This window comes from Bombus huntii, chromosome 12, assembly GCF_024542735.1.
Source record: "Bombus huntii isolate Logan2020A chromosome 12, iyBomHunt1.1, whole genome shotgun sequence".
NCBI classification, from domain to species: Eukaryota; Metazoa; Arthropoda; class Insecta; order Hymenoptera; family Apidae; genus Bombus; species Bombus huntii.
Genome location: NC_066249.1, coordinates 2,213,461 through 2,241,157, shown reverse-complemented (window position 1 = coordinate 2,241,157; position 27,697 = coordinate 2,213,461). Strand labels below are relative to the sequence as shown.

Genomic DNA, 27,697 nt, shown 5'->3' with positions numbered 1-27,697 from the left:
TTCGTCGGCTAGAAAAGATAAAAGTGGGCATGGCCGATGTTCGATCGCGATGCTGCAGCGAGTGTGCAATTCCAAACTGTTGCGTTTGGTTAACGCGAAGCATCGGCCGGTGCGATACGGTGCTGCACAGGTTATTAAAGACAATCGATCTAATTTTAATCTCATCTCTCGCCCACGCTGCCGCGTTCTCTGGGGGAAAGCGAGGCGTCTGGTCGCGCGACCTCGCAGGGGACACTGCTCCTGCTGTGCCTCCATTGGCTCGTCGCCGACGGCGCTAACGGAAAGTATCCTCGTGTGTCTCTGTTCCGCACGATCGTCGCTGTCTCTCCCCACTTTCAAATCGCCAGACGTACTGGTGGGGAACGCTGGACGTCGAGACGATGGAGGGGGAAGTTGGTTTGGCGAGAGAAAGACGGACATATGCGCGATACAAGCGAAAGGGAGATGCTCGATACTCTTGGTGCTGGGTGAAACGAAGGTGCAGTGTGATGAAGAGTCTTGGTTGAAGAAGGATGAACTCCTGAAGAGAAAAGGAAAGAATCCTGGCCAACAGCGGAGAGATAGAGAAAGAGCAGTTTAGCGGTGCGTCGAGAGAGACGAGCGATAGAGTGCACTAGATTGAGGCGCGCGCGCGCGCGAGAGAGAGAGAGAGAGAGAGAGAGGCTTGGGAGTGAGCGATGGGTTCGAGGAACGTCGAATTGTGTTCAACGTATGACAAGGGTTTAGATTCATTTGAAAAGATATCGAAGGTAAAAGAGCGTCGAAGTATGATGATTTTATAGTATCTGATTCTGTATAAAAGTTTCCAAGCCTAACACGGTAAAGTTATTTAAAATAATACGGACATTAATCGACGAACCTCGTAGATACCACCGATCATTTCTTAATCCGTTAAGAACTGGATCGAAACCTCCATAAAATTGTGCCATTGGAAAATTTACGACAGAGGTATTCAAATGCCCATCACTAGGGGTAACGTGGTGGGCGCATGCCGCGCGACAGAGTCGGACGATCCATAACCTATTCGCGTATGGGAGTGAGACAGAGATAAAAAGAGAGAAGGCATGTAGCTGGATTATGGTGGGAGGGAGACGGAGGCGTGTGGTAGGGGACAAAGAGGAGCGAGCGCGCAGCAGGAAAGCTGCCGGGCGCCATACTGCTTTCGTTGGTTCGGCACAGTACGCGCCCAGCGCCTACGCGGATCGTCGCGGTGCTCGTCGTCCTCGTTTGTCGTCGCTGGTGGTGTAGTTCTCTTTACATTTTTTCCACTCTGTTTTCTCTCCTGTAACGAATATTTCTGGTAACGGCGTGCGTGTCCGCGACAAGGCCGGTCGAACGGGACAGTCGAAAGCCAGAGAGAGAAAAAGGGAGCGTGGTTTCAGTTCGGCCGCAGCCGCCGCTGCTGTCGCTGTTCTTTTCTCGACCGGCTCGCGAGGAGCGTGCGTCTTTCTCGTCGGTGCGAATAGACACAGTGGTGGAAGAAGAAGCACACGGGGATTTTACACGCTCGCGAAGACTGGACGCTGCACGTCTCCCCGTCTGGCTTCCGGAGTTCTGGCCGGCTCTACGCGTCCCGCTAGGTGAGTGAGAACACTCAGAGAGAACAAAAACCGCGCGATAGGTTAAGGTTAGGCGACACGTTAGACGACTCTTTCGTGCTTCTATTTCCGCGACCATAGGTAACCGTGATCCGGCCGCTGTGTAGACACGTAAAGATAGATTCCTATGTATAACCAACGCGATTGTAGCCGTGATCCGTCGCGCCGATACCGGTTACGGTTACACGCTTTTACTTTCGACCGAGGCCAACTCGGCCTCGAAACCAGTCCGCACTTTCGGAACAGCTGCTCGCCGCCCGGATCGCAGTTTCCACCGACCGGACGAAGGTTAACGATGCACCTTCTGTTTCTTTGCTACCACCATTGTGTCTGGGTAGCGATTTCCTTCCTTCAATGGGAATCCCACCTCGAATCGCTTACGCGGCTCTTTGTATAGGAAATTATTCGGACGCGTATCTTGTATTTGTATCGGACGCGTAGCTTGTATTTGTTTTTAGTCGCACCTCCGTTTTTTTTTCGAACGTTACGTTCATGCGGCTACGGTACACGAACTCGAACTATAAGGTCAATAATCTTGCGTCGACAACAGAAGCTTGGGTTATGTATTACAGCGGAATATCACGATTCGCAGTTGACGATCGTTTGCAATTTTGTCACCGTGTGTCGAGAGGCTATCGGTGACAATAAAACAAGACATCGACTGCCCCGAATCTACCGTTAACCGATTGATTCATACCCATCGATAGGGCAATAGCCGATCATTCGAAAGACTGCAGTTTATCATTTCGAACGGGACACGCTCGACTATATTTCACGTTCGCGTTCAACAAACATACGCCTCGTTATATATGTTTTTTACATTCTTTCTACGTGTTTCTTTCATGCACATCTTTTTCCACTTTTGCTTTCCTTCTTGTCGTATAAACGTACGTGAACTTGGTAAACAGATCGAGGAGCGGAACTGCATTGTACTGGAAATGATATCGAATCGTTCATTCAAGCGAAATTGCCGATATTTCAAAGGCTATCGATAGCGTGTATATGTATATTATATATATAGAACTGCCATTCACTGAAAACCGGTACCTATTAAAGTATAGCTAGAGTTCCTTCAACTCGTACTTGGCAGATGAAGTATACTAATTAGTTCGATAACTACGGACAGGCCGATTCCATTCAGCTTTCAAACTTGTGAGAAAATTTACGATATTTTTATGGCCAATAAATATCGATCCTGCGTACAAGTTTTTCAGAAGCCAGAACGATCAACTCCGCTTCTCGTACATTTTTTTAATTCCACTATCTAGTTACGTGTCTGGTATTGATCTTCTTAAAAAAAAACTGGATAATATAGGATAATATAAGTCATCGTAAATTTCATAATAAATGTTAACAAGTATTTGTAACGTCATCGCGTTACCCTATTTTTTGCCTGATAAAATCGATCGGTTTGGCTTTTAAGATCTCATTGATTTTTAGAGAGACATATTGCTACAAAACACGTAGCTTTTTCTTATTTCGTTAACTTTATTATAAAACTGTGTGGAAATTTATATGGAATGTTATTTCTCGGGAAAATAATAGTTCCATTTATACATTTGCGATAAGAGGTCAAATATAAAATCCAGCTAAGTAAGATTACAGTGGTGAACGTTAAGAGCTTTTTTTTTATCGTCGAACTAATATTTGTCTTTCACGAAAAATACGTGAAACGTTTCGAAGATGAATCTCAATGGCATTTCCTTATGAAACAGAGTCTGTTTTATGGTAACTCGTTATTCCGTCTGCGATGCGTCTCTTCATCACCCCTCTGTCACGGTCGTAACAGAACTTCCTGTTTACTTGGCACGAGTTTTTCTCTTCTCCGCGATGTTGCATCGATCTCGTTGCCACCGAAAGTGAAATCCGCCAGTGGCCCGGGCTTGCAAATCTGTTTTCGCCTCCACTCGTCCAACCCTCTTCGCTGCTGCTTCACTGTGATTTGCATTCTATGGCAGCTTTCTTGCGATTCTCAGCGTCTACAAGCTAACACGCTTGCTGAATTCCATGGGAAATAATTACTCAGCAAATGAATCAAGCTACCTACGGTCGTTCATTAAGAAACACTGCGAAGGCAAATGTCTATTTTATCGATTCGAAAACTAAAATCAACTTAAATAAAGGGTTCGGTAAAGGGGAGATATAATTGCAATTTTTCTAAAAACTAGATCCATATTTATCTGAATCTTACAGAAGCATTGGGTTGGCAACTAAGTGATTGCGGATTTTGCCATTAGGTGGTATTGTTAAAATCCGCAATCACTTAGTTGCCAACCCAATGCTTCTGTAAAATTCAGATAAATATGGATCTAGTTTTTAGAAAAATTGTACGTATAAAAATGTAAGTATTTTAACACGTGGAAGCATACGGGTTGTAAGAATCGAAATACGATGAAATTAAAATTCTCCCCACAAATATATAATTACCAACACAGAATTGCGCTACGTAAGATGATAATTATCGAATAATAATCGTGATAATAGTAGAATCGTTCCCAACACTCACGTTCCATCGTATTTCTTTTTCCCCCTACGCTTTGTACGTTTATCGCGGAAAAACGATGACGTTTATTGAAGATCGAGCTGCACACGGTCCGTGAAGCGTTAATCGTTTTTTAAAGCGACCGTGCAGCGAGTAGAAGGCCGGTCGCGATCCCTGAAAGAGTAGAAGCTGGTTCTCTCTATTCTTCGTTCGGTTACACGGCATACCTACCACGCCGGTGGCAGATGTTTCTTGCGGACAGAAGACACGAATCCTCCGCCATGAGTCCTCGTAACAACGGGCTTCTCGTCCTCGAAACATAAATTCCGAGTTCTAGAGCTGTGCATTATGCATGCAGCGCGATGTACGAAATATTACCATAAGTGGCGTTCTTGGTGTGCACCAAGACGAATAGCTTTTCGCCAGTTCAAACCGCACTTTGCTACTCTTCTTGGTCGACGTAGGCAACGTTGTAGACTCTAGTTTCTCAATTTCTGGACACGCGACGTTCTTCTGACATCAGTCGTTACGCTGCTTAACAACATTCTTTATGCGATTTCTTTTTGCTACCAGAATATGCGATTAGGTGTTCGTAACGCCAGGTAACTTGGAGAACTATGCTTGGAGAATTTTAGCTTGTATCCGCTTGTTGTCGCTGGATTATTGTGTTTTATTATCGTTTCATGGCCATTATCAGATCCGAGTTTCCCGATTAAGCTTCTGCAGCGTAACGAATTCTACTCTTTCTCGCACACAAACGAGCAAAATTGTAATTTCAAAGGGTTCGTAGGTGTAATTCCGTAGAAGTAAGCATTTCGTTTGTTTATCGTCGGGTTATTGTGTTTTACTCGCTTAATAGCAATTATAAGTTTCTAATCTAATTTACAGACGAAACCGAAAGTCTGGTGGATTACGATAAGTTGACCAAATTCTAATTATAGAGAATTGATGTCGAATTCGTTGAACATGACAGGGTGAACTTTCATAATTTTAAAAAGACGATGCGAATCCTCTGTCTACAAGCGACACAAATTTTTCATTCTATCGTACAGAAATGAAGAGCTAAAAGTCTGACGGATTGTGTATCTCTCCATTCCTTTCACCAGCTTCGACGTACGTATATCCGAGGGTGGGTCGATCCTTCGTAGCATCCAATTCTCTTGGATGTTGGTTGAATTGAAATTTTACCGTTGAAAAAAACGTTCATCCAGCATCTCGTCGCAATTTTCACCTTCGCGTGGATTTCGTCGAGTCTCTAGCGGCAGCCGAGAATTTCATATATTCGCAATGTTGCGATGCAAGGCAATTCATTCGCGGTGTCTATACTTTCTCGCATTCGTTTTGCGTGGGTTTGGTAGGTGTGCGATCGTTAGCCGTGTGTTGGTTGCTGGCGAAAACGTGCAAGAGGTTCCCAGAAGTAGCAAACGGACAAGAAGAAGGTTGAATTTCGTAGAAGCTGGCTCGCGTAGTAAGAAAGGGGCGAAGAAGAAACGGGGGTTAGGATGGTACGAAAGGGATCGCTGCCAAGCAGCTGATGTAATTTTCTTTTTCCTCGTCCCTCTTCTTCTTCTTCTTCTTCTTTAAGTCGAGTCGGCTTCCTCCCCCTCCGCTTTCATCGCCTTTCCAGTTAGCCAGATCGAGTGAAATCGAACTCTTTGTTTGACCGAGAAGAAAAATCCTTGGTCGCTTGTCAAACTTCCTTTAAATCGGATGGCTCGTGTCTGAGCGTCGACCTGTGGTGCCGATTCGCACGACGCAAAAGGATGCAAGAGAAAGAGCGAGCAAAGGGTCGTCGTGTTGCCATGGCGAATTTCGCGTGTCAATGGGATCCCTCGAACCGTGTTAACGAGAAAATGCCGGAAGCTGGGGAGATGGCTGCCACCCTTTTCTTTTCGTACAATTACTTTGACTTCTATCTGTTTTCATGCGTTTTCGTTTTTCAAAAGGATGATTTTGTGTAGTGTCGTAGTGCACGTTGCATAGACAGGTCCATTTCGCTTATTAAGTTTTATCGCATCGTCGATCATCAATCATATTAAAGAAGAAAAGGTTTACTATAAATCACGTGTTACGTATTATGCATGTAAAAAAATTTGCAAGAAATTAAATCTCGTTATTGAGCTCGAGAATAATCGAAATATCAGTGCGACGACGTTCTTACGAATCTAAATTCGGGAAGTTAAAGAAAATCTTCGAACGTAATAAGCTATTTGATAAGAGACCGATAGAACTTAAATACATGCGTGGGGACTTGTACTGTCTAATAAATATCACAAACAGTACGTCACTCTGAATATTTTACACATTTTTGCAAGTTGGAATTTTCCGCAAATATCAGTAATCAGCTATCGTAATTATTTTGGCCTTCGAACGATTCCGATAACCTCATTTTTCCCTACTGCCCGTTTGTCCCATTAATCACGAAACTTTCGACGATAGATACGCCAAGAGAATGCAATTTATCTTCGTACTCTATCAGAAAAAAAGGTCACTCGCACGCGAGTTGCAACCGGGCGCAAAAGGGTTTATGTCATCTCTTTCTTTCTCGAGAGAGCAGAAGCAATTACATTTTTTCGTAGAACGTCCAGTGTCGAGGGACTCGACTCACGGTAGACCAGATATTCAGCACTTCACTGATGTAATTAGGTTACATGCAAGTTGCACCTCTAGTTGGACGACGAACTTACGTTTAACGAGCCGCCACTCCGACGGTATAACGTTTTAAAAGATCCGACATTCCGTCAGACAATAAACTTTACGTTTCATCCTTCTGTTGAATAAAATGTCTAGAACTTAGTACCTCTCCGATTAAGACCAGTCTTTGTTCGAAGGTTTCATTGTACGATAGAAACTCGCCATAAAATCGAACTTTCCCAACTACACGATAGTTACGTATCTATCCATCTGGATGGATATTCAGCGATCCTAACAATTTACGTATAACCGAAATTAAGTTATATTACGAGAATCGGTGTCTTAGTTCGAGCAACTCCGCTCAGGAATAACCATTATAAATGAGAAACCTGTTTCTTTGTTACCGGTAACCATTATTAACACTCTACCGGCTGATAGCCGATTAATCGGTTTTTTGTCGCCGACGCTTGCCGACCGATAGCCTATTAATCGGCTTTTTGTCATCGACAATCTTTCTCATTATTTGAGCAGTAATTTGTTATTTAGTACTAAGATATCTTGCTCAGTTGCGTCAGTTGCGTTGCTTTGTAAGCTGCCACAGTTTTATACCAATTTGAGAAACGTGCCGTTTGCAATGATCAAGAAGAATGATATTGGAGAGTCTAAACCGAAACAGAGCCGGCGCCAAGGAGAATCTGCGCCTGAGTCTGACGCTGAGTCTGAATCTGAATCGCTAACGGTTGGTAAAGTATTAACACTTTGACTGCCACGCCGAAATCACGCGTTTCGCTCAGGACGACACAGAGGTATTTTTATTATTCAAAGCATATAATGGCAAAATGATAATAAATTGATGATGTAAGACAACATTCTTTCCCAATCGACCGTTTATCTTATTGATGGTCACGGCTGACCACCGTGGCGCCTTGGTAACAGTTGATAGCGACATATTATAACAAGGCTTCGATTATTTCGACAAACCATTCGCATTCGTTGTTTCGTCGTAAGCAAAACGTGCAGAATATATTGTCGAAACGTGTAGAAGATATTAGCAAACAGTATTTGCTCATTCTATATATAATAGTAAGGTATGTTCACACTTCTAACTTCAATTATACGATTATAAAGCAGCATTTACGATTATTTTCTAAGATGTGTTTATAATAATATTCGTAGATCAGCCCTCGAAGATATGGATGCAAACACAGTGCACCGTTAGATGCAAGATTTGTTCTCATTTCTTTTTACTGATGTCCTAGTAAAAATGTTTAATCGTTCAATGGGGCACTTTTTATTTCAAAGTATCTTCTATTTATCGGTTATATCCAAAATGCCCTAACTGTCGATTTTCATTCAATTTTTACAATTGCAACAAGTTGAAGCGCTCCGGTCACCAATGACCAATGTGGTGTCACAGAAAAAGCCATGGCCGGTCATATTTGACCAACGTGGCAGTCAAAATGTTAAGAGCGTCGCTTGGTAGCTAAGGTCGATGCTTGTCCAAAGTAGTTTAAAGAGTCTTCCAAAAGTAGACGATAAATCTGCTATACTCTAATAATCGATATTTTTGAAACGTTCCATCTTCGTCTCCTAATCCCACGATCAAATGAAGAGACAGCCTCGGTAACACAGAATTGATTAATAGAAATGGCTTATCAGCACGCTGGATTTCTATGGAAACAGTCGATCTTTCAACTGTCCAAAGTTGTTTTCTTAAGATGCAAAGAAAGTTTCAAGGTATAGTTGTACAGTGGTAGGTGAAGTTTTGATCAGTCAAAGTGTTAAATGGATAGGAAGAGCGGACAGAGACGAAGCATCCATTCTTAGCCTGCCATTTAAGAATTGGAAGATGTCTGACGACTGTTGCATCGTCGGTGCTCTTTCAAATTTCACAAGAAACAAGAACCTTTCGACGAACCGCGTGTTCAGAGTGCCCTTATCTATCACGGAATTAACATGGACGCCGTGGAGGGCATCGTCGCGTCGTCGTACGCTCTCACGCCCGTTCATTAAGACTCATTAGCAGCGCGGTGACCTCCGCAGATCCTCCGATTACACGGCGCGTATACGTCAAGTCCTCTGAACGCGCAGATGCTTCAGCCTGACACGTCCGCCGATATATCATTTCGTATATCGGAGGGTGAAACCCCTCCGGAGCATCGACAACCTCCTCTAATCACGATCTCTCGTGGTCAACATCGCTCTTTGTGAGCGTGACTCTCTCTCTCTCTTTCTGCCCCTAGCTTCTGCTCTTTCGCCTGTTCGTGTCTCTCGATGTGTACATAAGTACACGTGTCGAAACGGTCTAGCAAGAGTCGCTGTGAATCCCGCGGGCCAATTAGCAATGGACGAGACTCGAGTCATTTCTATTCGACGTCCGTGCTCTTGGACCAATGACGTTGCAGACAGAGCTTAGAATTCGAAGATAATATTCGAGGATAGGATTTGCGGGTATTAGAGTCGTTGTGCTTTGTTCCGACGTTTTAACGAGGATTTCAGTGTAGGAATGGAAACAGAAGGTGAAACTTCTCGAAGATTTTGATACATCGATAGTTATATTTTAGTCATCGTGAAAGTTTAAAACTTAGAATATTCGAAAATAGTCCGAAGAAGCGATACGACGACGAGATATGATTCAGAGTTTGGGCTACTTTCTTTTGTTCCGGGTGTGATGAAGAGCGAAGAATTTGAGGTAAGAATTGTGAAAGTATTTTAATGCAAAAGTATGTTTACGTGGAAAGCCTTCGAAGAGAATACAAACGCAAGATAACAACATCGACGAGGAAAGAATATTCTACGAAACGAAGTCGACGAATAGCGGCGACTCGAACAACGATACTTGGAGTTTTCCTTATAGATACCACGTATCTAGCCGGAAAGTTGGCGCCGCCTAGATTGTACCTCGTCGTTTTACGATGCCAACCTGTCGTAACAAGAGACTATTTGCCTAGGTCGATCGTACTCTTCGTCGCATTTTACGCGGCAATTTTACCGAAGTATCGTTTGATTAAGTGTCCTGTAACTTATAACCTACTCCGTACAGTTCCAAGATATCTGCATTGCCAGAGCAATTACCCGCCATCCTAATCTGTTTAACTTCCACGCAGCTCTGATATCTCACTTCTGTTATACCACCTTCTATTACAAATTAAACCACGCCTCGTGCACTAAAAGTCAAAGCTACACGGTAAAAGGTATCTTTCTTAAAAGCAAAAATCCAAGTCACGTTGTTGCACGAAACACCACACGACATGGCGAGACCACGTAAGACGGGAGAGTAACAGCGACGGTGGTCTGCTTCTCGAGAAGCGTCGCGCCCGTAACGCCGGTTGTAACATAGCAACCTATCAAGGCGTATTAGAGCAGGCACGTTTTTTTCGAGACAGTAGGTCGACCGTTTAGACTTTTAGACGGCATCCACTTCAATTTTAACTTACACCGTGGCGTCGTAAAAGCAGTCCCCTCGGCATACACCGAAGCTTTTATATACCGCGAGCCGCAGAAATGCTCCGGTGCTTTCGATGCGTCTTTGCGAGGACGATGGTACGCGAATTTGCGGGAGGTGGAACCGACCAGCGATGCGAAAGCTTCTGGTCGTGTCTGTAGCCAACGCGATCCTTTGTATACCGCACCCTGCTACTACATATCTGGACGTGTACGTCGTCTACACGCGTCGCAATTAGCCGGCCAACATGGCTCGTGTGCTGGCACGCATGAACATCGCGATATTATGGTCACGTAATGGCGTTGACAATGGAATTTGTCAGGAGTCCATGACGAACCGTCGATACGGATGGCATCCTGTTTCGAACGTGCAGCTTCGGGTTTGTATTTTAGTCGTCTTGTTAATTAAATCTAGCAACATTCCTTGCAACTTTTCTCGATCGTTATTTTCCTCCGCCATTCCTATATTTATATCGTAATTTCCTATTTATATATATGCTGCTTTTAAACTTGTCTATTTTATTCAATATGCATCTTTCTATTATTTTTATCTGTTCTATTAACATACAGTTCATCTTTAAATAGCGTCGATCTTGTAGAATTTGACAACCTGACTAATCTCGTTTTAGTATTCTATCGAAAGTTTTATTTTTGATATTCCACTTTTTAAGTGAATTTATTTTTCGACCTGTGATCTTCGGTCGGTATCAACTTGATTAAACTCTAAATTTTACCGGCTGGATTAAACATTCGTTTAATTAAAAACGGCTTTCAGGATTAATTAAATTTCGTTTGTTTATTGGCGAAAGGGTTCTGTTGTTCTTCTTTCATTTTGCTTACACGTACGTTTCTACGATTCTCAGCGTGTTTGTTATTCCTGTAGCACACGGTTTTTCTTTGCTGGCAATAACTTGCAGCTCGAGGCGGTCGGTACGCGCATTGTCGTGGATCCGTCCAGTATGCACGTCCCTGGTAAATGGACACAGGGGTCCGGGGCTTTGTCTCTGTCGCGCCACGTGTGTCAATGTAATTTACTGCCTTCAGCCTGTGTCCGCAAACATCCTCCACGCATATGCGTTCATCGGCGAAGAAACGTCGCCGCCCTTTAACCACCCCTGATTTACGCTCGAGAGGAGGCGAGTTCGCGACGGAAGCTCGCAATCTGCCGGGAAAACGACTTCCAGCGAACACGTGTAATGTGCTTTCTTAATTTTCTCTTTCCTTTCCTACCAAGCTATTCCAATCGTTTTACCGAGATTTACGATCTATTTTCTGTTTCTTCTTTACCCTACGTACACCAGTTTTAAATATTCCTAACACATTACGTTAGAGACATAAATACGCCGCTTTTTGAACACACACACACACACACACACATGTATATAGTATCAGTTTGTCCAAAAAGTTTCTTTCGTTTGATAAGAAAATAATACACGCGCAATGTTTTTTGTTTTATATTAGTTTATTGAATTATGAAACATAATGATAGAAATAGAAATACCTAATTCAATAAAATAATATAAAACAAATTATTGTTCGTCTATTGTCACCTTATGAAACGAAAGAAACTTTTCGGACAACCTAGTAGAATCACATTTATCTGAATTTGATGTCTTAAAACAGATGTCTTGTTCCTTACACGTTCGATACTGTGTATAAGCAACGTTGTACTTGTAAATTGTTATTCAATTTAACAATATATGTATTTATTCCTGGTAAAATTGTCTCAGATTTTTGCGTTTATATCTCGTTTAGGAAATTGTCCGGAAAAATGATCGACGAAAAGCAATTTTTACTCTCACAGGCTAAAATGGTCCAGTTTTGAAAGGTTTAGCAGCCGATTAAACGGACGTCTTCTATTGGCTTGGCAACTAAGTGGTTGCCGATTTTGTCAATACCACCCAATGACAAAATCCGCAATCACTTAGTTGCCAAGCCAACGGTAGAAAAATCACAAGTAGCTGAAGTATTTAGCGAATTCTTCGTGGCAGATGCACGTCAGCCGATAGATTCGCCCAAGTAGAATTCGACCGTGATAGTCAGACGTTGCTTCGTTATATCTCACGCTTGAAAAACAGCGTGCTAACACGTAATGTTTGTTCAACGGTACTTTTGTTGGAAATTGCTGCAAATACTGGAAACCGAAAGTTGAAAAGAAACGGGTTATCTTTATAAGCTTAGGAATTTATGACAAAATCCTTTGCACAATATTATCGTTACGTATCGCTTCTGGGGAGAAATGCAGCTGTGCCACGTTTCAGGACAATCTTTTTTGCCGCAAGATAACTATAATATGGATCAAGGATCACGCGTAGAGAAGGAATCGAAGGCATTAGCGATTATTCGCATTTATTCAGCGGGCTCCACGAGAGCTCGAAAGTGCTCTTAAGCTAAGTTTCGCAATTAAAGCGTCCCCCGTGGACGTTTCTTTTCGAATTTATACAGCGCCGAGTCCTGCTCGGAAAACGAGTTCTTTTTTGTTTCTCGTCGTACTAATTACAGTACCGTCTACCACTCGCTATAATCTCGAACCGTTTCTGCTACCAGCGAGGATACATACTCGCGACATACTGAAATTGTTGCTTTCGTGTCATAAATATGCATCGTGTATGATTCGATCTTGCACGATTTTCAGATTCGTGATATTAACTTAAAAAAAAAAAAACAAAAAATAAAAGAGCGCAGAAAGATTAGATTCCAACGTGAACATTATATGTTATTCGTTCGAATCGTAATATATGTAGTTTATTCGTGGAGGCTAATTCGTACGTCTGTAATACGTTAATGCAATCTTTGCTTCAATTACGAACGACTTTCAAACGCGTCGAATATTGCACGGTTGCATGGTTCTTATAATAATCGTTACGATCGAAGACTACGGGACAAGATAAATACTTTTCACGAGAAAGGAATTTTGTGGAATATTCAGTGTCACCAAAAGCGTTTTCCCGCTGTATACCGTGAAATAAATTTTATACCAGTTCCCACACGTTTCTACAAAACGTACCGAATCAAATAAAATGCAAAACGTCGATCCGTGTTACCCGTCAATCTCGCGTTAAAATCACAAATTCGATAAAAAGAGAACGTATTTGTTAAATATATGTCTCTCCTGCGATCTATGATTATTTCGAAGCGTTGTAAAACGTTAAGAAAAACATCGCGAATATGTCGGATTTCTTCAAAAAACTACGCTGCGTGCCGATGAAAAAAGCAAATACGACTTGAAAGAAACTTGCAAATATAAAATCGGTTTCTTATCCCCTGCGGCAATCGACCGTCTGGGGAATTGTTGGCAGGAAACGCGCGAACGTTTGTGCAACGGCGGAAAAAGGCCAGGGGATCTCGGTTGAGCAGATTTATGCGGTTGAATCGCAGTTACGCGAACGCGCAAGAAGCTCACACTAGTTTCGCACAAGCGAGAGTAGCAGCGAATCGTAGGAATTAAGCGTTAGAACAAATCAACGCGTCCCCTGTGCATGTCCCTTGGAAAGTCGTTGTATAAATTTCATTTATACAGTCGCCCTCGTCCACGATCATATACGCCGTGCTTCTTGCACGAAATTGTCGGTTTAATTGCCATTTGTGGCTTAATACCGTGCTTACGTATATTTAGCAAAGTTGGTTAGAGACGAACTTCCATCTCACTTTAACTCCACTGTCGTTATCTTTCAGTAAAGTAAACCATTTTGAACCGCGATAGTTCGTAAAGGAAATTTGGTAGCTCGATAGCTTAGAAAACGGAATTTAACGCTCGAAAGTTTATTTTCCGCGGATTTTCCATAATTCGTTACAGCATCTACACACGCGAGAAGCTTCAAACGAAGTAAAACAGGAGAAAGAGAAAGATCAAGTAGAATTAATATCGCGAGTTAACGCGACGTTTAATACGAAGTTTGAACAGCTCGGATCAGAAAGCTTGCCATTGGTTTGCGCGCTCCAATGAGATACGAGTCGCTTTAGCTCTTTTATTTCTCTTGTTTTATCTCAGTCGGACTTTTTGTCCCTGGCCGAGGTGAAATTAAGCGTTGAACGCGAAGACGAACGGTTACACAGGGCCCTGGCCGGACATAGCGGGCTCGTATTAAAAGGTAGAAAAATTGAAACTGTCTCGAGCAAAGATTACGCATCCTGGTGCGCCTTGTTGGACACGATTTCATGGGGCAGACACATTGTCGGCCAGGCTCACGGTGTAATTTCAGTTAAAAAGAGAGGGGACGGACCATTTAACGGTGTCGAGCGCACTGTCTCCTCCTCTGTTGCAGCGAGCGCGGCATTAAAAAGTTTCCACGGCGAGCAGCACACTGCCTCAGGTAAATCGTGGCTCGTTCGAGCTCCGCTGGCTTTGCCTGGGCTAGCTCCCAGCTCCGAACTTTCGATGGCTGTTCGCGTTAATGGTATTTTCGTGGCATTTTAACCCGGAACCCAGCGTGTTGCTCGACCAACGCCCGCCCTGGGGAACAGGCGCGGATTTATCTTCCTTCTGTTGACCCTTTTTCCTGGCGTTCTTATTGGTACGCTGCCGGATTTTTATACATCCCTGGGAAATTTATTGCTGGTACTAGCGGTGCGGTTAAAGCGGTCTATTCATATTTTTTCACAGAAACTTTATGAATTTACATCGGCCGCGTTGTTGGACATCTGAATTTTTGGACGATCCTTCCTTGAAAGCTTCGCGTTACGCCTATCTTTTCTATTTTCTTCTTTTCTTCTTTTTCCAGATACCTTTCGTCTCGATTTCTCTGCTATAGATCTTACATTTTAACCACTTGCGCTACCAATAAACTCACGGTTGCGCGTGCCGTGCGCTACAATATAACGCGTTGGTAGTGTCACACGCTCAAGAAGACCACCCGCTCAGAAACATCCTGCATACCACAGCCATCGAAACAATAACCAAATAGTAACGGAATAGTCGCCTCTGAAATGACACGAGACGACAAAACCCCTCCAGAGGCATTAAAACCACAGTATAAGAACCCTGCAAAGTAAGCGCTCGGATCAGTCTGTTAAAACATTTTGACCCAGTCTCTTGTAACCCTTTGAACCGTCACTCTGTTGAATTTGCATAATAAATTCTATTATCATATCTTATTCATGAAACGTACGAACTGCGACGCGAGAAGATCACCGGCGATCTATCGGTTTCGTGATTTATTCTGTCTGCGACGTGACAGTAGCTCAGCACGTTGGTAGAGTCTTACATACAGAATTTTACATGGATATGAATAAATACTCACGGCAACAATAGCATTTTATTTATTAATAATCTGCTACTGTATGGTAGATTATTACAAACGAACGATCTGACTGCTGTCGTTTTTATTTCTGCGACAAATACCTATCGACGTGGTATACACGTCGCTGGCGATTTTGCAACAAAAGCACGTCTTTCTAGCGCATGCGGTTAATCGTTTAGAAATGTACGTACGCAATACTGTTCTTTAGATATATTACACGAAATGATAAAAGTATATTACCACGGTAGAACTCCATTTGTTGGAACGAAATTTTAATTAGTATCTGATTAAATAAACTACCGGTTCAATCCACTCGTTCCAATAAGAATTCCTGTTATTCGAGCGAAAAGCAAAGGTAACCGGCAAACTTGGTAAACCTTAATTACATAAACTTGTTGTTGCGTGAAAAGTTGATATATAGTCGGAATTCTATCGTAGTTGTAATATGTAGAGGTCGATAGTCTTTTCTTCGATCCTGTTTCATCCTGAATCTGCATAAACACCCATAGTCTACTTATTAGATTGTCGACATCTCTCAATGAACGATTACGATGACTGGTTCTTTCTTTGCTTTTCCTCTTCCACTTTTTCTTTGATAAGATAGGAATGCTACTACCTTCATCGAACGGAATTTGCATTCATTCGAAGATGATATTTAGGGACGAAGCGAGGGATTGAAGTTCTCTCGAGGCTGTTCGTTTGATATTGAAATAAGGACGATGGAAGGATAAGGCTTCGCTTTGGACAATTCCATCAGGAATTGTATGAATTGATATGCAGTCGAGGTCCCGTACACTTGCCTTTCAAATTTTCAACACACACGCGACCGTTCGAGATAAAAAAGTTGGCTGGAATATGCACGCTCCACTTTCGCGATACGATATAAAATCGAAGTGCAGGAAACACCTGTTGGGATACTTCGGTGCAGAAGCGAAGTTTCGCGTAACACTCGTTGGATATGGGGGACTGTGTTGGGGGTCGAAGATGTATTACTTCGGCACGAACACACGCCACTTTCCATCTTGTCTTTCGTCGTCTTTCATCAAAACTATCTCGACTGTCACACGAGCGACGACTGTCGTCCAGGACCAGCTATCGCTCGCATAGATTTAACTTCATTCACGATTGTGAACTGTAGAGAATTTCACCTAGCGATACGTTCTCTGATGATCAATTACACTCCTTTACATTTTGGACTACATGTAGGTTTCCTTTTTTTAATAATAATAAAATGAACGTTAACATTTTAAACATTTAACAATACAAACAAATTTAACATAACAAAATTTTAATTTCGGTGTTCGTCATGCGTATGGACAATTGAAAATATGTTCCAATTCCTAGATTTTCTATTCTTCTTAAACCTTCTATTTCCTTTTAAATAATTTCTTTGCATACGTCAGCTTAATAATACATTTGCTATATAGACACCGGGTATGTAATATATCACACACTCTATGTTTATTCGTAAGGGACGCTGCGAAAAGAATTTACGAAGAATTGATTTTTTGCAAAATTCCCTTTACATTTTCGACTACTTGTAGGTTCCCATGTTTTGATACAATAATTAATATTAATATTTTAAACATTTACCATATTACAGACAAACAAATTTAACAGAATAAAATTATAATTTCGGTGTTCGTCATGCGTATGGACAATTGAAAATATGTTCCAATTCCTAGATTTTCTATTCTTCTTAAACCTTCTATTTCCTTTTAAATAATTTCTTTGCATACGTCAGCTTAATAATACATTTGCTATATAGACACCGGGTATGTAATATATCACACACTCTATGTTTATTCGTAAGGGACGCTGTGCAAGGAATTTACGAAGAATTGATTTTTTGCAAAATTCTCTTCTTTACATTTTGTGCTACTTGCAGGTTCCCATGTTTTAATAATAATAAAATGTTAATTTCGGTGTTCGTCATGCGTATGGACAATTGAAAATATGTTCTGGTTCCTAGATTTTCTATTCTTCTTAAACCTTCTACTTCTTTTTAAATAATTTCTTTGCATACGTTAGCTTAATAATACATTTGCAATATGGACACCGGGTATGTAATATATCACACACTCTATGTTTATTCGTAAAGGACGCTGCGAAAAGAATTTACGAAGAATTGATTTTTTGCAAAATTCCCTTTACATTTTCGACTACTTGTAGGTTCCCATGTTTTGATACAATAATTAATATTAATATTTTAAACATTTACCATATTACAGACAAACAAATTTAACAGAATAAAATTATAATTTCGGTGTTCGTCATGCGTATGGACAATTGAAAATATGTTCTGATTCCTAGATTTTCTATTCTTCTTAAACCTTCTACTCCTTTTTAAATAATTTCTTTGCATACGTTAGCTTAATAATACATTTGCAATATGGACACCGGGTATGTAATATATCACACACTCTATGTTTATTCGTAAGGGACGCTGCGAAAAGAATTTACGAAGAAGAATTGATTTCCTGCTAAGCTAAACATTCGTCGAAAAATCGGAAACCATTCTATTGTTTAACATTCTGTCGGATGAAATTGTTTCTGTGAAAGGATTCAAACTCGCACTACCTTGTTCCTAATATTTTCTCATACACGACACATTCTTCTTACAGCAACCGAATACGTTTAGTTACGTTCGCTTTTAATCACTGTGTACGGTATTGCCAGCCGCATTTTTAATCTTTTCAAACGACTTTATGAAAGGAATGGAACGCAAGAAGAGGTCGCAGGGGGAAAAAGAGCAAGGGGAGGGAGAGATATTTTTCGCACGATGCGCCACCCGCATCCCGGTCACGATTAATTAACCAGCAACCGAGCGTGTCCTATTTACGAAGTTAAATGGAAAATAGAACGGCGAGGATTGAACGGTGCCAGCAGGAAGGGACGAAAGTCGATGGCTCCTTCCGGTGAGTTCGCACGATCACGCGGAAAAAAGTGTCGATCGGACGTGCGGAAACTAGCGACGCGGCTCGACACCTTTTCGTCGAAAATTGCTTTTCCATGCTATTCCCTGACGTTCGTGTCGTTGATTTTACTATTTGCCGCGACTGGGTTATGAATTTTCCAACGGTTCGAAAGATGGATAGATAGGTGTTCTTGCCGAGGTGCGCAAAAGTAATAAATATTTCAAAGCTTAGCTCGTTGCAGCTGCTAGCGTACGTATCGCATTTTAATACACGTTATATTTAACCGTTCGCAGCCGTGAAACGCGTTAACGATTCCTTTTATCCGCTTAAACGAATCAACGTTTTTCCCCACGACATCAACTAATTCAATTAATTCGAAGGTGTGAAATAAACGAACACGTATAACCAACCTGTTGAAGCGAACAAAGCAAATAAATCAGCAGACGGTTATTAGCTAACACGGTGATAGCAAATGAACTTTTAAGAAGCGTTATAATTAATCGCAAAGCAAAACTAGTGTCTGGCTTTGAAACAAACGTTAAAAGTTCGCTGAAAATGTCATTTTTGCAACAACGATTAATATTACCTCGACTTTAAAGATTAAAACACGTTTTAAACGGTTTGTACGAGACTAGATTCGCCGAAATTGATCGAAGCAAAGTCGAAGGCCGAGTTTGAACGAAGAACGATAACAATTTAGCAAAGTAGAAGTGTCGGTTGGCCTGCAATAATCCATAGTAGCGTACTATGTTCAGTGTACGTCCTCCATCGCGGAGATAGGACGATGCCTCGAAAGGAAGCGGCTTTATACTCCTTTCAACTTCCGGTCACACAAAGCGGACCTTGTCTTTCTTTCTCTCGAGCGGCCATCTCTCGACGAGCTGTGGAGAGATATTAAAAAAAAAAAAAAGGGGAAAAAATGCGCTCGCCCTTATAGTCGAGCGGAAAGTTCGAACTCCGCCTGCTTCATTCAAAGGGGACTTTGTCGAAAATTAAAAGCTGCCCGTTTCCGTTGATTCTCTCGCGTGGAACTCAAGCGAGCTACTGTTTGACCCGAACAGACTTAGTTTCTCACAGCAGTGGAAACTCAGCCTCGAAACTTATCGAGCGATGCTTCGAAGCTTTTCGAAAATTTCGTGAAATACTCCGGTTTCTGTTCATCATCTTAGTAGAGGTTCGGTTTATTTTTTCCGAGCCTTGGAAATTTCTTGATATTCTTGCTTGTTTTCAATACGAACTTGTCTAGATGAAAATAAGTTATGGATTTCGATTTGTCGTCCTCTATACTTCAAAGTTGTTGGAAAATATCGAGATATGGAAAGAATGCGTGACAAGATGATTAAATTCAAATTCTCCATCTCGTTCGCGTTTCAACGAGCAAATATACCGACAAGAAAAATCGCCGTAAGATTCAAACGCAGTATTTTCTCGAGCTTAACCGTTTGTGTAATAAGTGTTAATTTATAAATATTATTAGTTTTGTTTAATAAAAATTCCTGAGAACATACTAACGAAATGCAAAATACCGTCAGTCACCCGTAGCGTTCAAATGTACTGACACTTTTCCACACAAAATCTAAACAGCGCGATCGCTCTGCTTTCGACTAAAACGGTTAAGAAACTTTTCATCGGGAACGCGAAAAATGCAACAGTATGAAAAGAAAAGCGCGGAAAGAATGCAACAGACTTGAGAAATATATTCACCGATAATTCCAACCTGACTTTCGTACCAAAACGAAAGCACAAGAATTGAAGATCTCGAGTCACCGAGTTTCTAATTCACCGGGCACCTTCGGTTTCGCGAAGAAAAGAAGAATAATCGAATATGTTCGTACTTAGAATTCCAAGCAGAAACGCGAGAGAGGCTGCTGAACGGGAAAATCATCAATATTAACGAGGAAAGAGAGGACGTTTGTACATTAACGTACATCTTGTTCGAAGATAAGACGAGCCTAACCGACGAGTTCCTTGTCGTTCGTTTCCGTTCCGGCGAGTTGGTTCGTTCGTTTCGAAAGTCAGTCACGTCGATCTTCCCCGTCCCGTATTTTCCATCAGCTGACAGGTCACACACGAAACCACTTGCAGCGAAACGTTATCGCGCGAATACTCGCACAAATCTACATTTGGAACGGTGTGGTAAAATCGCGATCGCGTATTAACACGTTGACTGCTAAGCGCGTTTTCAAAGAAATCTCCGTCAGGCCACGCGTACAGCAGTACCAAGCGTTCTCTGCTAGGTGCTCCCATCGATATTTTAATAATGCGAATCGCTCAAGCGGTGGTCTCAAGAATGATCTTTCGTTTCATTTGTTCGCAACATTAAAACCATTAGCTGTTGTTGAATATAACGAAGGAAAGTGTGGTATAGATTATTCCGACCAAATGGTTTCTTATGCCACCACAATTAGAAAAGGAATCAAATGGTACGGAAAACTTGGCATTCGATTCTTTCTGCGAATTTCTGTTGTAAACGCTTTGACGGTTTACAAAATTGCAACAAGAAAAAATATAAATATTAGAATATTTAGACGATTATTAGTTGCAAAATTATTAGGGTTGTCCGAAAATGCAAAAAATCCTTGTCTTCGACGGAGTCAGCATAATATCGCCGTTCGGAAAATTGATTCCGGAAGAAGCATTAGACGCGCGTGCACACTATGTTATGGAAAATAAAAGACGTCGAATTGGCCGAACAAAGGCACAAAAGAATTTGAAGAAACCAACAACTTATTGTCCAAATTGTGCCGACCAACCTCAGCTATGTGTAGAATGCTTTAAAGTTTTACATTCTAAATAATTCTTTTAATAAACCATTTTCGTATTTTAATTTTATAACAATTCAACTATTATTACAATTAATTATTAATTAACAATTTATTATTATGGAATATCTTTCCAAATATCTACGACGATCCTTCGCAAGTAGCCAAATAAGCGACACCCTAATATGGGTTACGTGGCCTGACCAGAAACTTTGCTGACACCCGAATACGGGTGTTGTGGCGGTCAACGTGTTAAAAGAGAGTCGCGTGCAATGACTTGGTGACGCGAGATTTCCAAGCGAAAGCTTTCCAGTTATACCGGTTAACGGTTTGCTGGCCATTTTCCCGGAATCTTCGGAAACGTTCGTCAAACGAACTTACTACTCCCGTCGGAAATTACACTTTCTTTGTTTCCTTCCGTTGGCCTAAGTCGGATTCCACGAACTCGCTGGATTTCTTTTAGCTTCGCCGTCCTTTGCTTTCTATGTCATTGGAATTATTGAAATACGCAAGTAGCAGCTTAACAATAGAACTACCACGCCAGTCAAATCGACTGGTTTTACAATTTTATTTTAAAATTTCCACTTCATGTTATGTTTTTTCCCGCGATGATGTAATGATTTTCGAAACGATAACTAAAAGGGTAATATAACGAATTTTATTTTGCTTTTTATGTATTGAAACTGAAAATAATTTTGTATGGAGGCTAATTATACCAATACCAGTCAAAGTGACTGGTACTTGCCAAAGTGTAAAAGGTCTCGCAATCTGTTTATCGAACCCCAATTAACCAGTTTCATCGTTTTGTACAACTTCCCACGCGTTTTTACAATTTTCACTGCGTATCATTCAATACGACGATATCGGTTATCAGGAAAATTCCGGATCGATCGCTAGGTGCTAACACTGGAAATACCACAGCAGTCAAAATGACTGATTTTACAATTTTATAAACGTGTCAACCCTCGTTTAAGGATCATAGTCCCGGTTGGATTAAAAATACCAAAAATGTACTACATAAAATGGAATTCCTTCTGTACGAAAGTAATAAGTCAATAAATATACGAATATTCTATTATTACGTATTTTTTAAAGATCAGTCATTTTCACTGGTTTTGATAGAAATAACTTCGTGTTAATTATCGGTGGTTCTAGTGTTAAGGTTGTAGCGTAATTTGTTATTTTTTAATCAGAAGAGTACGGCGTGTTCGATGTCTAATGATATTTCCTTTTCTCAAACGAAAAATATTGTCGTGTTTTTAAGTGAATTATAAAGTCTACAAAACATTAGAATTTTCGTACAATTACCTCCGCAAAAGTTATTATCAGGTTGTCCGAAAAGTTTCTTTCGTTTTGTAAGGAAATAATAGACGCACTATGTTTTTCGTTTTATATTAGTTTATCGAATTATACACGAACATAATAATAGAAATATAACGAAATGGATCATACTTAATTCAATAAAGTAATATAAAACAGAAATTATTGTTCATCTATTATCACCTTACGAAACGAAAGAAACTTTTCGGACAACCCAATAGATGCGATCAGACGACTGTCTTTTACCGACACTGGCCTTTCTGTCGTTTAAATTGAACAGTTAACATAATGGCAACGAGTAACGTAACGACGAGCCATTGGGAGGTGAACGTCGATCGATGATCAACAAGACGATGTACTTGTGCGACGAAATTAAGAAATTGGCAAAAAGCGGAATCGTTCGCTTTCTCAGAGGCGGAAGCAACAATTCAGCAGATTTTTTCGCAACTTGAGTTTTTCAAAGTTTCAAACGAACATAATAGCAGTAACTGTTGCAAGACTTTTTAGCAGAGATACTCTCGATGTTCGAAGCTCGATGGATCGTAATGCGCTCCTTTTCGCGCTTCCTTCTCCGCCATCGTCGAACCGACGTAGTTCGTTTCGCGTCGCCGGACAGCTGATTAACGGAAAGTGTTTCTGTGTAAAAGGGAGCCGCGTAGCGCAAATGGAGAAACGGTACTCGACGTTAAAAACGCAAGAAAACGTGTGCACCAAGTTTGCCGGCAATGATGGCGTTGTAAGATTGATAGCTCGTTGCAACCGCTTTTTACAGGTTTTCAAGTATTGGGTTGGCAACTAAGTGACTGCGGATTTTGTGGATAGGTGGTATTGAAAAATCCGCAATCACTTAGTTGCCAACCCAATACCTTGGAAATTTCAGCTTCCCTATGAAACGGTAATTCTACTTGAAAAATGCGTACAATTTGAGCTGCGTAATTTACGTTAAGTAGCGAAGCCGTATTCAAAATAAGCACTGTCGTAGCATATTTAAATACGAATACGAACGTGTGTACTTACAACGGAGAAAGAAATAAGACGAGAACAGCTTCCGTCTCGCTATAAAGGAATCTGAGATGGAATCTTGCTCCGCGGATTAGATCTGATTAGGGTTGACCGAAGGAAGTGCACAAGCCTTATTTCTTCGTGAAATGACCACCTTCGTGAAATGACCACCTTCGTCATTCCTCGGTGTGCAGGTAACCAGTCGCGATCTCCGGATCGTGCAAGTAAAAAACCATGCGATCGTTCGAATAGAATATTAGATGCGCTAATAAACATGAATTTTCAAGCTACGAGCAATTATCGTTGACTTGGAATTCTATTTTTCCGGTGACTCGGATATCACGTCGCCGATAATTCCCCGGAGAGTGGATCAATAAGGTCTAGCGACATCGCTATCTATATACCAACTATAAATCCCAAAGAATCGGTGCTGCAACAGCAGAATCTTTTGAGAATTTTATGGTTCGGACGTGCTGTGGATTATCTATGGCCAATTGGTTTCGAAGGTAAACGAGGATCAACGCTAGTTTTTCTTGGAGTTGCAGCTCTTCCATTCTCTCTCTTTGCGCTACAGCGAGTACAACAGATATTCGCGTACCATTGTTTTCGTCGTAACATTTGCATAGCGATTAATTGGGACGAAGCGTATGAAATTTCACATAATAAGAGTTTCACGCGAGTACAAAAATGAAATGCAACGAAGATTGAGCGCGGTAACGGGACGCGCTTTATTCGAAAATATTTGCAAACACAAATCTGTGGCTACGGTATATAGCGAGGTTAATTTGAAATAACATGGAAGGTAAAGATTTATACGATTAAGAGTACGATAATACAGGGAATTAATAGAAAATGCCACAACGAGATTGAGAACAGAATTGAAGATAAACGTTTACCAAGGGAACCATTTAAATCCGTAGAATAATTCGCTGCAAGAATAATTCACTCGTTGTTAATGGTAGATCAACAGTATGTGTAATATCTCGTTTAATATTTCACACGATCTTCGCTAGTTGTTGTGCAGCGTTTAGCACTTTGACTGCCACGCCGAAATCACATGTTTCGCTCAGGACGCCACTGCAATATTTTTATTATTCAAAGTATATAATTGCAAGATAATAATAAATTGATGATGTAAAACAATATTCTTCCCAATCGACCGTTTATCTTATTGGTGGTCACGGGTGACCACCGTGGCGCCTTGGTAACAGTTGATAGCGACATATTATAACAAGGCTTCGTTTATTTCGACGAACCATTCGCATTCGTTGTTTCGTCGTAAGCAAAACGCGCGGAATATATCGTCGAAACGTGTAGAAGATATTAGTAAACAGTATCTGCTCGTTCTATATATAATAGTAAGGTATGTGCACACTTCCAACTTCAATTGTACGATTATAAAGCAGCATTTACGATTATTTTCTAAGGTGTGTTTATAATAATATTCGTAGATCAGCCCTCGAAGATGTGGATGCAAACACGGTGCATCGTTAGATGCAAGATTTGTTCTCATTTCCTTTTTATTGATGTTCTAGTAAAAATGTTTAATCGTTCAATGGGGCACTTTTTGTTTCAAAGTATCTTCTATTTATCGGTTATATTCAAAATGCCCTAATTGTCAATTTTCATTCAATTTTTACAATCGCAACAAGTTGAAGCGCTCCGGTTAACAATGACCAACGTGGCAGTCAAAGTGTTAGAGTTGCGTAAGAAGTGGGTGAAGGAGCCTGCGATTTGGTCTCAAATACAGTGGTTATCGCTTTATTCTCGATGACCGGGATTTTTGTTTTCCATTAGAGCAACTTTATCGAGAACTTTATCGCGAGTCGACCGTTTCTTGGAAGTAAATTTTTCCCTTGTAAACGGTACTATTATCTCTTTCGTTCTTGTTAAACTTGCGGGTCGAGAGAAACTGTTGGCGAAACTCAAACGTTGCGGAAGGGTCGGCGAAAAAATCCCAAGTTCCTTAGACCGACTTCGAAAAGAAATTTTGTCGTGTTCTTCCCCTTTTTTCTCCCCTTCCTTTTTTTTTTTTTTTTATCTTCTTCGACGGAATTTCCTACGACAAGTAGAACGTGAAAGTTGAATCGTTTCAAGAGCCCTACTCGACGTTCCCCTCGATCCAAGTAAGTCTTCCTTCGACAACGCCGGACATGTCGCGAACTAAACTCCGAACATCACGCTTTACATTCGTGAAATCTTCTGACAATATCGAAGGGATCTGGTTCGGGGCGCTTGCCACGCTTGTTTAGGCCCCGTCCATGTAGTATTTTTTCCAATTTCTCTTATTTCTCTTATTTTTCTGTCGATTTCCCGTGGTCAAAATGTTTCTGGAACAGAGAAATATCTTTCGGAGACACATCTGTGTTTGACAGATGTTACGCCCTTCGGTTGCAGCTCATATTTTACCAGTTACGAAATTCTCCGGCCTTTTTAAATTTACGAGCGCAGCGGACCCACCATCATTCGAGTAGCTGTTCTCTTTCGTTTATCATTCCGTCACGGTTTCTACGGTTTGTGATATGATTAACGAAATCGGAGTAAAGAAGAAAGCAAGTGACAACATCTGTAATGTGGATTTCTGTGGCAGAACCTAAAGAAATTGAAGAAAGCTGTATAAAGCTGATACATCGTTCAAAGTTCGTAAGAATCGTTCGGATTTTAAGAAACGCACGGTTAAATTAGGTCGTCCGGAAAGTGTCTTTCTTCCGCAAACGTATTTTCTACAACAATGCACATTTATACAAACACGTTTATACAGACAATGCACGTTTATACAAACGTGAAACCAAGTCTGTGAAATGTCGCGGTGTTCGTCTCAACAGGACAAAATGCATCGTACGTAATTCGACAAAATAATAGAAAACAAAGACGTTGTGCTTCTGTTATCTCCTCATAAAACGAAGGAAACTTTCCGGACAACCTAATACATTGACCAGGCTATGACGCGAAATTATCATCATCGAACGTGGAAATGTACTTGCACCGGTGAGGACGTAAAAATTCAGCAAAATATCTCCCAGATAATTATTTGGAAAAAAAAGAAAGAAAAAACACATCGTATTTATCCACCAAATCTTTATCGATGCTCTTTGCACCCAAAATGTCCGACAATAAACGGTTTAATATTACCGAGTGTACAAACGTTCAAAGTTTATGCAAAAAAAAAGGACACGAGGCAAAAGGAAAAGCGAGATGATTGATTAAGTGTTCAAAATTCCACGTCGATCAACGGTCGCACAAATAAAACGCGGTCTAAATAGCGGCGTTGCCATTAAAGCGACATCAAATGTACATTAGAAAACGGCGCTATCAACGTCTCGTAAAAATCAGAAAAGTCGTTCACGACCAGCGCCATTAATATTCCCACTCGACGACGATAATACCAAGGGACGCGGCAGTCGACGTTGGAGCTACGGCAGAGGTGGTAAAGTCATTTCAGGGGAAGAAAATAATGCAAACGTTGATTCAGAGGGGAGGGGGGAAACAAAGGGTGGAGTGTATTGTACGCGTCGAACGCGGTGAATGGAGTTGGCGTTCGAGAAGTTATGAATGAGCTTAAGAACCAAGTGCGTTCGCATATGTATGCACACTTGCGACACACGCGCGCCTGTGTGCGTATACACTGGGTGTTGAGAAACTAACGAACGATATTTTTGTATAGCGCGATGTTAGAGGCACCAAGGCGACGAAGAAAGTTTGCGTAGAAAAATGTAGTCCGAAGCTTATTTTTCAAGTCGTACATAATTTAATTTTACCATTAGATAGAAGTATACCATAGCTGACATTAGGTCGACGAAACTTTATTTCTATTTCACTCACGTTTCATGCTTCTTGTTATTTTTCCCTTTTTTTTTTTTTTAACGGCAAGTAGTTTTAAAGTTGAAATTGTCTTTTTATCTCGTTTTGCATTCGTCAGCGTGAAACGAACCCATCGATCTATACAGGTATCGATGTATCTTCAGCGTAAAACTAAATTGCTTATACCCGAAGAAACAAGCGTAAAGGATATTTTCGTACAAGAACCGTGTTCGTCCGTGCTGATGTCTAAAATAACATATTAGTATCGGCCGTTAGTTTTCTTCTCACCCCGTATAAACTCGCTTATTCACTCGCTCGTCACCACAAAACACCGCTGAAACCTGGAAGCAATAGCAGCTTGTTCTGAAATATAATCCCCTTACATGTCCTGTTTCACCCTTCCTTTCAATCGGTTTACCCAAAACAGAGGGCACGCTTTTCTGTTTGTCTTCTCTCCTTCTTTCTTCCCCTTCCTCTTTCCTTACGCTTGTTCTTC

General features: G+C 41.1%; 2 protein-coding genes across 10 annotated transcripts in view; one reads left to right on the top strand and one right to left on the bottom strand.

Moving 5' to 3' along the window:
- The window catches only part of LOC126872087 (dystroglycan 1-like), a 162,551-nt gene that overhangs the window by 52,884 nt on the left and 81,970 nt on the right, over positions 1-27,697 (top strand). For 3 of the 5 annotated variants that reach the window (XM_050631619.1, XM_050631615.1, XM_050631617.1), the window contains exon 1: positions 1,148-1,580. The exons of 1 other annotated variant lie outside the window; for it this stretch is intronic. The gene's annotated coding sequence lies outside the window, so the exon portion shown is untranslated. Of the gene's footprint in view, positions 1-1,147; positions 1,581-27,697 lie in introns of those variants that run through there. One more of the 5 variants, XM_050631621.1, reaches the window with a different exon arrangement.
- Positions 1-27,697, bottom strand: part of LOC126872108 (mediator of RNA polymerase II transcription subunit 20) — a 249,662-nt gene that overhangs the window by 192,176 nt on the left and 29,789 nt on the right. The window lies entirely within an intron of this gene.